This window comes from Chiloscyllium plagiosum, chromosome 15 (genome assembly GCF_004010195.1).
Source record: "Chiloscyllium plagiosum isolate BGI_BamShark_2017 chromosome 15, ASM401019v2, whole genome shotgun sequence".
Classification (NCBI taxonomy): Eukaryota; Metazoa; Chordata; class Chondrichthyes; order Orectolobiformes; family Hemiscylliidae; genus Chiloscyllium; species Chiloscyllium plagiosum.
The window spans coordinates 51,590,669-51,603,081 of record NC_057724.1 but is presented as its reverse complement, the minus strand read 5'-3'; the positions used below and the strand labels follow the sequence as shown (position 1 = coordinate 51,603,081).

Genomic DNA, 12,413 nt, shown 5'->3' with positions numbered 1-12,413 from the left:
AGGATTTGAGCTATAGGGAGAGGCTGAACAGGTTGGGGCTGTTTTCCCTGGAGCGTCAGAGGCTGAGGGGTGACCTGATAGACGTTTACAAAATTATGAGGGGCATGGATAGGATAAATAGACAAAGTCTTTTCCCTGGGATCGGGGAGTCCAAAACTAGAGGGCATAGGTTTAGGGAGAGAGGGGAAAGATATCAAAGAGACGTAAGGGGCAGCTTTTTCACGCAGAGGGTGGTACGTGTATGGAATGAGCTGCCAGAGGAAGTGGTGGAAGCTGGTACAATTGCAACATTTAAGAGGCATTTGGATGGGTATATGAATAGAAAGGGTTTGGAGGTATATGGGCCAGGTGCTGGCAGGTGGAACTAGATTGGGTTGGAATATCTGGTCGGGGTGGACAGGTTGGACTCAAGAGTCTGTTCCCATGCTGTTTCTCTCTATGACTCTATGAGCTAGGGTTGAACTGGTGCCAACAGGTGTTTTGTAATTTCGAAGAGGACGCTTCTCACTGCCTCAATCAAATTCAGCACCACCCCACACAAAAAACCAAGTTTATGCATTTCAAATATATTTTACACATGCAATTATTCAAGGAGATAATCACCACCATCTTGAATAATAACCAGGGATGAGAAGAACAGACATTGGTCTTGTCAGTGATCCTCATATCCTATGAATGAATAAGACAAAACTTACCGAGGTCCACAAACTATATTTATAAAATATCATCTACCTTCTTAACAAATAGTTGTCCCTTGAAAATTTTTAGTGTTTATACGGACTCCTTAGATTGATCAGAATTGAAAAATGGTCCTTTTGATTACGTCCTCAGCACTTAATAAATTCATGACATCGGGTGACAAAGTGCATCACAAAATTTGCCAACTTGCAATTTTAAATTTAAATAAAAATTGAAGTGCTGAATTTTTATGATTTAAGTAGATTAAATGTTATTACATTTATAAGGAGTGTTATCATCAAGCAGTAATGTCACTCGGCCATTATCTCTCACGTAAAATGCTTTTTTTCAACTGAACTCAAATTCCATCAGCTGTCATGGTGAGATTTAAGACCAGGCCACCAGAACATTAGTTGAGTTTCTGGAGTAACAATCGAGTGACGATGGCCGTGTGGTATTATTGCTCGACTATTAAGCTGGATACCCAGACTAATGTTATGAGGACAAGGGTTTGAGTTCACCCATGGCAGATGGTACAAGTCTGAAGATGACATGAAACCACGACCAATTATTGGAAACCCTCACTGGTTCACCTTTAGCTTTGCAAAAGGCAAAGACGGGTAGGTGGGCAAGATGTTCTGGGTTCTATCAAAAAACAAAAAATAAATAAATTTTACAATTAAGTCAGGATCAGTTATGAGCATTCACACATTGTTAACAAAACAAAATGGATCCAAGTTTTACTCCCAGATTTGAGTGCAAAAAAGAATCAACTTTATTCTGGTTTCATCTTTTCAATTTTTTATACCAATAGAAAATTAACAATTGACTATGGATGTAAATAATTAGCACTCATATCAATACTGATCGTTCTACTGAATCTGTCTAAATTTGATCTGCACTACTTCCCAACGTGGATCTAACAAATCATTGTGCTCATATTTCTGATGCTATCCACCATTCTCCCAAAAAACTAATACTTCAATGTTTGTGCTCAACTCCATTCAATTCCATTGCACATTTCCTAGTCTTTGAGACAGAATTTCAGAGCCAGCCCAGTTCTGGCTCTACAGTTCATCACTAAGATGAGACATTATACCAAAGTCCTATTTGTCCTTTTAGATGCTTGTAAAAACATCCCCAGAAACATCTCGATCCTTCTAAACTAAAAGCAGGCTCATGTCTTTGAGTGTTTGCTGTCTCCGATCATGAGTGAGTGAGTGAGGCCCCTTTCGGTCATGGCTGACCATGGGTTGCATCCTCATTGTTCTAACTTTGTGCTTCCCTGAAGCAATGTCGCTTATGACTGAAAAGACCAACAACGGAGTAACAGTCCCAGTCGCAGAGGTCACATCTCTCTTTGGTCGTTGATCTGCTAGAACTGCGACACTCCTTCCTGCGTGCCTGCTTGACTGCGGCAACGTTTATCAGCTTCTTTTCCCATGTTTTGAGGTGATGATTCAGGGTGTTTTTCGATCTGGTGCGGTCAGCTACAAGCCTTTCCCAGGATTCCGTAATGATATCAAGCACCTTCATGTCCCTCATGCAGAGGTCCTTGTAGCGCAGCTGGGGACATCCAGTAAGTCTCTTCCCAGATCCAAGCTCTCTATAGAGGATATTCTTCAAAGTTTGAGAGAAGATTTGTAGCACAGGTGCTTGTTGTTGTGGTTCTGTTCGCCGAGCTGAGAATTTGTGTTGCAGACGTTTCGTCCCCTGTCGAGTGACATCCTCAGTGCTTGGGAGCCTCCTGTGAAGCGCTTCTGTGATCTTTCCTCCAGCATTTGTAAAGGTTTGAATCTGTCGCTTCCGGTTGTCAGTTCCAGCTGTCCGTTGCAGTGGCCGGTATATTGGGACCAGATCGATGTGCTTATTGAGTGAATGCCGGAGGAAAGATCACAGAAGCACTTCACAGGAGGCTCCCAAGCACTGAGGATGTCACCTAGACAGGGGACGAAACGTCTGCAACACAAATTCCCAGCTCGGCGAACAGAACCACAACAACAGAGGATATTCTTTGCAATACGGCTGTCCTCCATGCAGTGGACGTGGCCCAGCCAGCGCAGTCTCCGCTGCATGAGTGGGGTGTTCACTCTGGGAAGGCCAGTGCGAGATAGGACCGTTGTGTTGGACACACTGTCTTGCCAGGATATGGCAGATACTCCTATCACAATACGAACAAACCCACATTGTCTCTGAGCACAGCTGACTGGGACCCTCCTGGAATGACAATCTAGCTTATTATCATTGCTCCACGAAGACTCACAACTCACTATTAAACCTTCCTGTACAGAAACGTAAACGGACAGGCCTTTCATTCAAGATCCAAACTCTACAATAAATGATATTAATATATATGAATGACACATTTCACAACACAGACCACCCTTGAAAAGTTACTTCATGGAGGTATAAAAATCACAATACCAGGTTATAAGTATATACTCCACAACCGCCTGATGAAGGAGCAGCGCTCAGAAAGCTAGTGCTTCCAAATATTGTTGGAATATAACCTGGTGTTTTGATTTTTAACTTTGGACACCCTGGTCAAGCACCAGCACCTCCAAATCATAACATGTTTAAGACATAATTTGAAAGCCAAAATCTAAAAACAGTCTTTCATTTCTGTTTTTAACATTTCTATTTCAATTCTCTTTTCAGGTGTTGTGCCTTCTCCCTTTAACCTTCAACTCTCTCAAGAGAAAAAAAAACACCTTGACCCAATATGCATAAAAACTACTGCCCCATCTCCAACCTTGCTACCCAACTCCCTGCAAGGATCTATACTTGATCCCCACTTATTTGCATGCTGTCAGCAACATCTTCCAAAACAAATAAATTTCCATATGTACATTTATGATAATGATCCCAACACATTCCCAGTTAGTCTCAAACAGCTTATCCCCCATAAACTTTAAATAATCCCAAACTCTACTGCCTGTGTCTTATTTCACTTGCTCACCTAGTCACTTGTGTTTGCAAAACTATAATCAGTACTGGTCAAGCAACATCTTAATATTAAAAATTCCCATCCTAGTTTCCAAATTCTTCCATTATTGAATGGCAAAGCAACGATTTGAAAGATGGGTTATGGGAATTGGGGGGGGGGGGGGGGGGGGGAGAAAGGAGTGGTGTAAATGACCTAATCTTGGTTCTAATTCAGATGTTGGTATGTTCACGGCCTCATCCATCCCAATCTCTCCAAGCTCCTCCACTGCCACAATCCTCAAAAGTATGCAGTTATCTAATTTTGGACCCTTGAGTCTTTCACTGTTAATTATTACACCAACAGTGTCCATGACTGCAGTTACCTCAAGTCTGCAACTCCCCCCAACACCCCATTGACTGGCTTTCCTCTTTTAAGACACTCCTTAAACCTTACCTTTTTCACCACCACTTTGGGTTATCCGCCTAAATTACGCTTTATGGGACTTGGTGCCATACTTCATCAAATAATTTTCCCTTGATGTGCCTTGGGACATGGTTTGCTGCTTTGTGCAAAACGTTCCTTTTTGTCTACAGTTGAGTCACATTCAATTCCTTATAATTTACTGTTCCTGTTCTGTCACACACTCAAGTCCTTCTTTAATGTTACATGCTCCTTTCACAGCTTCCACATGACCACATAAAGATTGTCAAGTAGGAAAGTAAGTTTTACATAAGCTTTGTAAATATCAAAACCAGTCTTGAATCTTTGAATTTTATCTTACTGGGGCTAGGGAAGGGGTTACAATGAAATTCAGAAAATCAATTCATTCCCATTCTGTTAATGTACAGGGGAACCTCGATTATCCGAACGAGATGGGCGGGCACTATTTCATTTGGATAATCGATTATTCAGTTAACCGAATAAATGCTTTTCCTCTGGGGCCCGGAGTTTGTAAAGTCTGTTCCAAGTTCAGGAGACTGCAGCAGCACACAGTGTACGGGACCTCGCCCCAACACCACACTCCTACTCGCCCCCTGCCCAACGCCACCCCCCGCCCTGCAAAACCCTTTCCAACACTGCCCCCGCCACCGCATTTCTGGGGTAAGTCTCCAAATAGTGTGCGCACACATACACACACGTTTTGACAGGTTCTACAGTTGCCCTGTACAGGACAATGCTGGAGAGATAATCTGAGGTCGGGGGAATGGGGAGAGTTCAAACCACTGTAGAACTCCATGGAAGGTGTGTGGTGAGAGAGAGAGGGCAGGAGGTCAGTCTGGTGCCTGTTTAATCACTGTAAACAAAAGACGCGATCATTGTTAGAAACACATTTTTGATGTAGTGTTTCTATCAGGACCTCGACATCTCCTTCAGATAATCCGATATTTGGATAATTGGTATTCGGATAATCGAGGTTTCTCTGTATTTCATTCACCAACTGTAATCAATACCTTACATTAACTCAGCAACTGCATTCCTTCTCAGCTAAAACAGAAATCATAACTAATAAAAACTGTTCACACTTCCTGTTCTTTACACCATTCTGATCTACTCTTCCCCTGTCATTCTGTCCTTGCTTTAAAAATTGTATTATTTAACTTTTAGTTTTGACTTTTTCTCCCTAATTCTGAGAAAAGGCCACAAACCTGAATCGTTAACTAATTCTCTCTCCACAGGTCTTGCCAAATCGGAACATGTCTACAATTTTCAGTTTTTGTTTCAGATTTTCGTATTTCACCCTGAAATTAGAACTGAGTTTATTATGAGTCAAATTATGAAGCACATCTTCAATCTAAGGATAATGGAAATCTGAAACTGTCTAGCTTCAGACTGCTGAGGCAAGGTGAATTGAAAAAAAATCAAAACAGAGCTTCAGAGATTTTTTTATTATGCAAGAGCTAGAAAACCAAGAATAGTAAATGGAGTCATTTCACATTAACTATAGCTAAAAGAGCAGGCTTGAGAGTTTAACAGTCGAGTCATGTTACAGTGCTCAGAGATCATGCTTATCAGGTGAAGAAGAGGGGGATAGCAGAAGATTTACATTGCCTGCACATTAAAGAACTTACAAAATCATCTGGTCCTGTCAACGACAACGATACATTTGATTGCTTAGCAGGACATCATGGTTACTATTGCACGATATTAGTATAAACAATACTGAAGAAACTACCATCACTAGCTAGGAACAGGTTATCCGCGAGCTTTCTGTGGTCTCACTGAACAGGCAAGAGCCCCGAACTAGATACTTATGCAGCTCATTCATACAAAAAAAAACAATGAATTAGAAGTAGATCATTCAGCTCCTCTGCCATTGAACAATTTCACAGTTGACCTGATTGCGATCTCAGCCCAACATTCCCACCTAATCCCGATAACATTTGACTGCATTATTAATGAATAATTTCCAACAGTGCATTTCAATGACTGTGCCTCCACCACACTCTGAGCACAAGAATTCTGAAGTCCTAACTCTCAGATTCTCTCATTCTTCGATATTCCACAAGTAGCAACTCCAGTATACCCAAGTTTTCTTTGTAAGGAAACTTCACCATCCCAGGTAACTGCTTAAAATGCATTTTTATCCATTCCTAAATGAGGAAATTGAAATGATGCACAGTACTAGAGATAGGGTGGGGGATCGCAAAAGTCAGTGGCATATTTTTTAAGATGAGATGAGAAACATTTTTAAAAAGACATGGGGACAGTTTTTTTAAAAAACACAAGAGTGGTTCGTATGTGGAATTAACTTTCAGAAGAAGTGATGATACGGTACAGTCACAATATTTAAAAGACATTTAGACAGCCAGGATTGGAGGATTTGAGCTACAGGGACAGGCTGAATAGGCTAGGGCTGCTTTCCCTGGAGCGTCGGAGGCTGAGGGATGACCTTATAGAGGTTTACAAAATCATGAGGGGCATGGATAAGGTAAATAGACAAGGTCTTTTCACTGGGGAGGGGAAGACCAGAACTAAAGGGCATAGTTTAGGCGAGAGGGGAAAAGATACAAAAGAGATCTAAGGGACAACTTCTTCACGCAGAGTGATGGGTCTGTGGAATGGGTTGCCAGAGGAAGTGGTGGAAGCTAGTACAATTGCAACATTTAAAAGGCATCTGGATGGGTATATGAGCAGGAAGGGTTTGGACGGATATGGACCGGGTGCTGGCAGGTAGGACTAGATTGGTTTGAAATATCTGGTCAGCATGGACGAGTTGGACCGAAGGATCTGTTTCCGTGCTATACATCTCTATGACTGTAAGTACATGAATAAGAAATGTTTGGAGGGATATGGGCCAGGGACAAGCACGTAGGGTTAGTTTAGTTTGGGATTATGGTCGGCATGGACTATTTTGATCTAAGGGTCAGTGGACCATGGCTCCATGCAATTTCTTCGAGACTCTGCACAATTATTGTAAAACATCCCAATTTTAATATTCCATTCCCCTTGCAATAAACAACATTGCATTTGCCTTCCTAATGATTTTCTGTACCTGCATACTAGGTATGAGATATGTTAGGTCACTCTACGCAGTTCTGCGACCTTTCTATTTAAACTGGACAAAAAAGGCAAGTTCACATTTTTCTGCATGATACTCCATCTGCCAATTTTAAGCCCATTTATAACATGTCTTCATCGACTTATTCCTCTTTCACAACTTACTTTTCTATCTGTATTTATGCTATCAGCTAACTTTGTTACTATACAGTTGGTCCTTTCATTCAAGCCACCGATACAGATTGTGAACAGTTGAGGCCCCAAGCACTGATCCCTACGGCACTCCATTTGTCACATCTTGCCAATCTGAAAATGACCAATTTATGACAACATTCTGTTTCCGGTTAGCTAGGCAAACCTCTATCCATGGTATTTATTTTACCCCACATAACCATGTTTGTATTATGTGTTTGTCACTATCATTAAAGTCCAAGGCTAATAAAAACTTGGAATGAGAAAGAACGTTAATATCTATAGGAACAACTTTTTTTTAAAACAGTGTAGTTTATGTGTGGTATGAACTGCTGGACAAAGTGGTAGATGCAGGTACAGTTATAACGTTTAAAAGATATTCAGATAAGGTCATGAATAGGAAAGGATCAGAGGGACATGGGCCAAGCACAGGAAGGTGGAATTAGTTTAATTTGGGAACATGATCGGAGTGAACTAGCTGGACAGAGGTCTGTTTTCATACTGTATGACAATGACTCATCAATTTCCCCTTTGTCAGTTGGAAAGATCAAAACAAATTTGGCTCATGTTTCCATCTCTCACCTGATGCATTAGAAATAGTCATAATCCACAGAAGCTTTAGCAGGCAAAGATAAACAGCAACAAATATTGTGGGTCGGTAATGCTGATCAATAACAAAACACTAGTAGAGACTTGGTCACAACTCAATTTCTGCAAAGCCATCACAATAAAGACTTAAAAAAAAGGCTGCCACAATAATTACATGACAAGACTTCCAGCAATTAGGTCGATGCCTTCCCACATTACAATGATCCTGGAGGAGGGTACATCACGTTCAGATCAAATCTAAATTAAGCTGTTCTCATCACTTGCTACAGTTAAATTTAGATCTGAAATTATTTCAGAGCAGAACCATATTAATCATTTAAACAGATTGTGTGAAAAAGTGGGTGTGTACACAGTAATTCTGACCAACACTAAATAAACATGCATTTCTTGTCAGGGACCAGCTGACCAGATATGTCACATATCATTGAACAATTTGGCAAAAAGCCAGAGAACAAAATCACTCAAATGGAGACAAGCAAGCGTTTTAACAAGATACCTCGGTTGTCAGCAGCAGTATGATGCCTAAGAACAAACTTAACAGGACTGAGTTTGAAAAAGGCCATGCAACAGGCATGGCAAGATAGCATGACCAAATTCATAACTAGCCATCTCTGTCAAAGTCAATGCTTCCTTCTCATATTGTGAGATGCTTAACACAAGACATGGGATTTATCTGCATTTACTAAGTGCCTACTGCTTCAATCACACAGCATGACTTTCCTCTGTTTAAGTTCTGTTACCTGCACTTTATCCATCTCTAGTTCAAAAGTTTAAACCTTCCAATATTTCTTTACTGCATATCTATTTTCTCTCTCGCTCTAACAATGCCAATGCATCCAGTTAACGTGCTTAAAAAAGGTACAATTCTTGCCAATAAGCTCCACCCTTCTACATCTCTCCCGCTTGAAGAATTCACAAATTCAACTTTAACGACATCATCTGTTATCTCATGCAACTCTTCAATCTTCTGCAGTGATTCTTGTATTGAATCACCATACAGGATACAAACTGTTTTGCTACAGCAAAGAGCTGAAAGTGATGCCATGGTTTAAAATAAAATCTTCATAACTGAGTTATTTTAAGGAATTAAAGCCTGTTTCTGAGCTGCCAACTGTAAATTACAACTTCACCATACTTGCAAACTGTGTCAATTGAATAAAAGTTGTTTCTTTTACAGTTCAATATATTTTTCAAAAACATTACTACTGATAACATAATTCAAGGATCAATCATGTGATCCTGTCAAATGGGTTATCCACAGAAACCTAAACTAATCTCATCTGACCATTTCATGAGTCAGTAAACAAGACGCACATTGTTACATGCGTTCTAATTTAATCATTTATGTCCTGTTTCTACAGAAGACGAACATTATTGTGATAACAAGACAGACAATAGAATCCAATTTTCAGCTGGGCAACTGACATTATTGGCTGAGAAATTTAATCCGATCGCTGGAGTTCATTTGTACCACTTCCTGTTCAACTGTGAGTTCAGTTTCTTTCAGAATAACATGATGTCATTTTGAAATAGCAGTGCCTCAGAATACTTGATAGTTATTCCAATATTCAATTAGAATATTTTATTACACAACTAGTTCACAGACCCTATTGAATACGTTCTTCAACATGTACTGTAACTAAGGAGTCTTTAGAACCAAATTAAGTTTTAAAATAACTAATCTGATCTTTACTTTTATTTTTACAAAAACAATAGGCACAGAAGTGCTTGATTAATTAATTACTGTATGTGCAGTCGAGGTCAATATTTTCATTACTTTTCACGCATTTCCCCATAATTCTGATACAAAAATTCCATGAGATTCCAGCACCTTGACTACAACAAAGCATAGGTTCTGGATTAGTGGTGCTGGAAGAGCACAGCAGTTCAGACAGCATCCGAGGAGTAAAATCGACGTTTCGGCAAAAGCCCATCAGGAAGGGCTTTTGCCCGAAACGTTAATTTTACTGCTCCTCGGATGCTGCCTAACTGCTGTGCTCTTCCAGCACCACTAATCCAGAATCTGGTTTCCAGCATCTGCAGTCATTGTTTTTACCTACAACAAAGCATAGGGCAATACATTAACAGCTTTCTGTTGGTTTCAAAAATTAAATGTCATCTTAACAATATGCACACACAAGTCACAAAGGATTTTAGGTGCAATGTGAATTACATACTCAAACTTGAACAGCAAGCTCTAAACAAAGACTGGAGTTTACAAACTACAAGATTACTACCACAATGATTTGAGCTGAGATAACCTGGACGAGAAGTCCACTGTTTCAATCCCTAAGAGGATATTTCAGTTGTTGCCAACAAGACACTCATATTTGCCAATTAAATGCAGAATAACTGAATTTTAACAGCTGATTTATTTTTAAAGCCTACAGTGGCTTTAGTTTCACTCAACAAGCACTGAACCGAGAATAAACACGTCCACAGATACGCGAAGACGAAAGCAATCACACATTTGCTTTTAATGAGTAAATTTTGAAATCGTGAAGCTCGAGATGAAAACGCACATGCGATGAGTCAAAGTTTGTAAAACAAACTGCAAAGGATCAGAAGGTTATCCTGACAGGATCACTTTAAAGTATCCTAGTAAATATCAAACAACCTTCAAAAGTGTAGAAGCCAGAATTCCCCGCGATCATCGGCGTTTATGAAAGACTTTGCACAAAATCATGAAAAGTAATCAGCCAATTTGTACTCCGAGACTTGAGTTTCAACATTTTCGTTTTGCAAAAATAATGGCAAATTGCCCGTTAACAAGAAACTGAGTTGCTGGACTTCCCACGAAATCCACCAGATTAGGCATTAACAGGGTGTGGCTAAGAAATTGCAGGGTGATTTATGGGGATCTGTTTACTGTGAATAGTTTATTGAAAAATAAATAAATTGTTCCTTGAAAATACATCTTGAAAAAGACTGCACGTTAACAGTGTTAAAAAAAAGTGCTCAGAAGCGAGTGTCTGGGAAAAAAATCATTAAAAATGAAAAGGAGCCCCTTAAACTCTTGGGGAATAATGTCTCCCCCTCCTTGGCAGAGTGTTTACAACATTGTCACATGGACCCGGACATGACTACAGCCATTCTTACTCGCTCAGGGGATTCTTTAAAACCTTTACAACATAAAATATATTTTTTAAAAGCAACACTTCATTTCGTGGAGTCACAAAGTACTACTTTGGCCCGGCCGTGAAAAATAAAGAACGAGAAGCTTTCCTTCTGCCCATTTCCGACAAGGAAGTGATTCTACCAAAAAAAAACAATGTTCGCCCAAAAAAAAATCGTCGTCGGCATCGTAGCGGAGTTGTCCCTTTGCTCGTTTATTCGGAAGAAAAACACACGCACGCAACACAAGTGGGGGGCAAGGAGAAACGCTGCCCGAAAAAAGGGCAATTTAAAAAAAAACAAAAAATTAAAACAAAGTGGCGCCAAAAAGTCTATGGCATTCTGCTGCGAAGTCGCCAACACCGAATTTTGATGTTGAACCAAACCCCCACCCTCCAAAACAAAAAGAAACCAAGCGATTTCGACATTTTGTGTGTGTGTGGCTGGAGTTTAATCTGCGGCCAGTGGAGAGGAGGGGGTGCTGGCAGGTTTATCTCTCACTCTCTCCAACTAGGCCCGAATTGCGAATTTTAAAAACAAACCCGGGCCCCGGGCCCGGCCCCGGCCTCCATTTTGCTGAAATCTCTCTCCACAAACACACAGGCCTTTTAAAAAATATATAAATATAGTCACACACAACACCCAGGAGAGAAACACTTCATCCCCCCCACGTCCCAGCTCCACAACTTCACACTTTTCTAGAATATTCTACACGCTTCGTCCCCCACATCGTTAAAAAAATTCTCTTCCTTACCTTTTAATTATTTTTTCCTCTCTCCACAACTGTTGTATTCCGGTTTTTTTCCCCTCCCCTTCTCGATATTTTTATTAATATCCTGGCTCCGGCCGATTTCTTTTTTTCTCACCCCCCCTTGAAGCCCTCGCCGGATAAAGTGCTTGCTTTTTTTGACTTTTTTTTATTTTTATTTTTTTTTCCTCTCTCTGGCAAACGGCGGTTTATGTCGTTGCGCTCACTCCGACTGAAGGTGAAGCTGCCATCTGGCGGACAAAGGGCAGCCGGAGTGGGGGAGGGGAAGGGAGGGAGCTGCGCCCTCTATCGGGCAGAGCCGGGACTTCCGGCTCGCGGACTTTCTCCCCCTCCCCGCCCCCACAGCCCAGTAGCCACAACGTCAGGCAGCCGCTGGTCCCCTCCGATCCCCACCCCCGCCCAACAAACATCCCCGCTCCGCTGCCACCCCCAGGCGGTCGGAGGTCGTCATTGCTTGCAATCCGCGCTCAGCTGAACTCCGCTGAGAGCAGACCCGGAAATGGTCTTTATCTGTGTTCTGTAGGGACACAGCATGAGGTGTATATTTCTGTCCACGACGTTTTCTGTGTTTGCTACGCATTTCCTGTATGCGCGCTATTTTAGTTTTATTCATCTACAAAGTTAAAA

At 41.0% G+C, this 12,413-nt stretch overlaps 1 protein-coding gene across 5 annotated transcripts in view; it reads right to left on the bottom strand.

Annotated features, from left to right (window-relative positions):
• stag2b (stromal antigen 2b) overlaps positions 1-12,123 on the bottom strand; it is a 159,768-nt gene extending 147,645 nt beyond the window's left edge. For 3 of the 5 annotated variants that reach the window (XM_043704885.1, XM_043704887.1, XM_043704886.1), the window contains exon 1: positions 11,772-12,122. The gene's annotated coding sequence lies outside the window, so the exon portion shown is untranslated. Of the gene's footprint in view, positions 1-11,771 lie in introns of all 5 variants that reach the window. The other 2 variants (XM_043704888.1, XM_043704889.1) reach the window with 1 other exon arrangement.
• Positions 12,124-12,413: the final 290 nt, after the last annotated feature.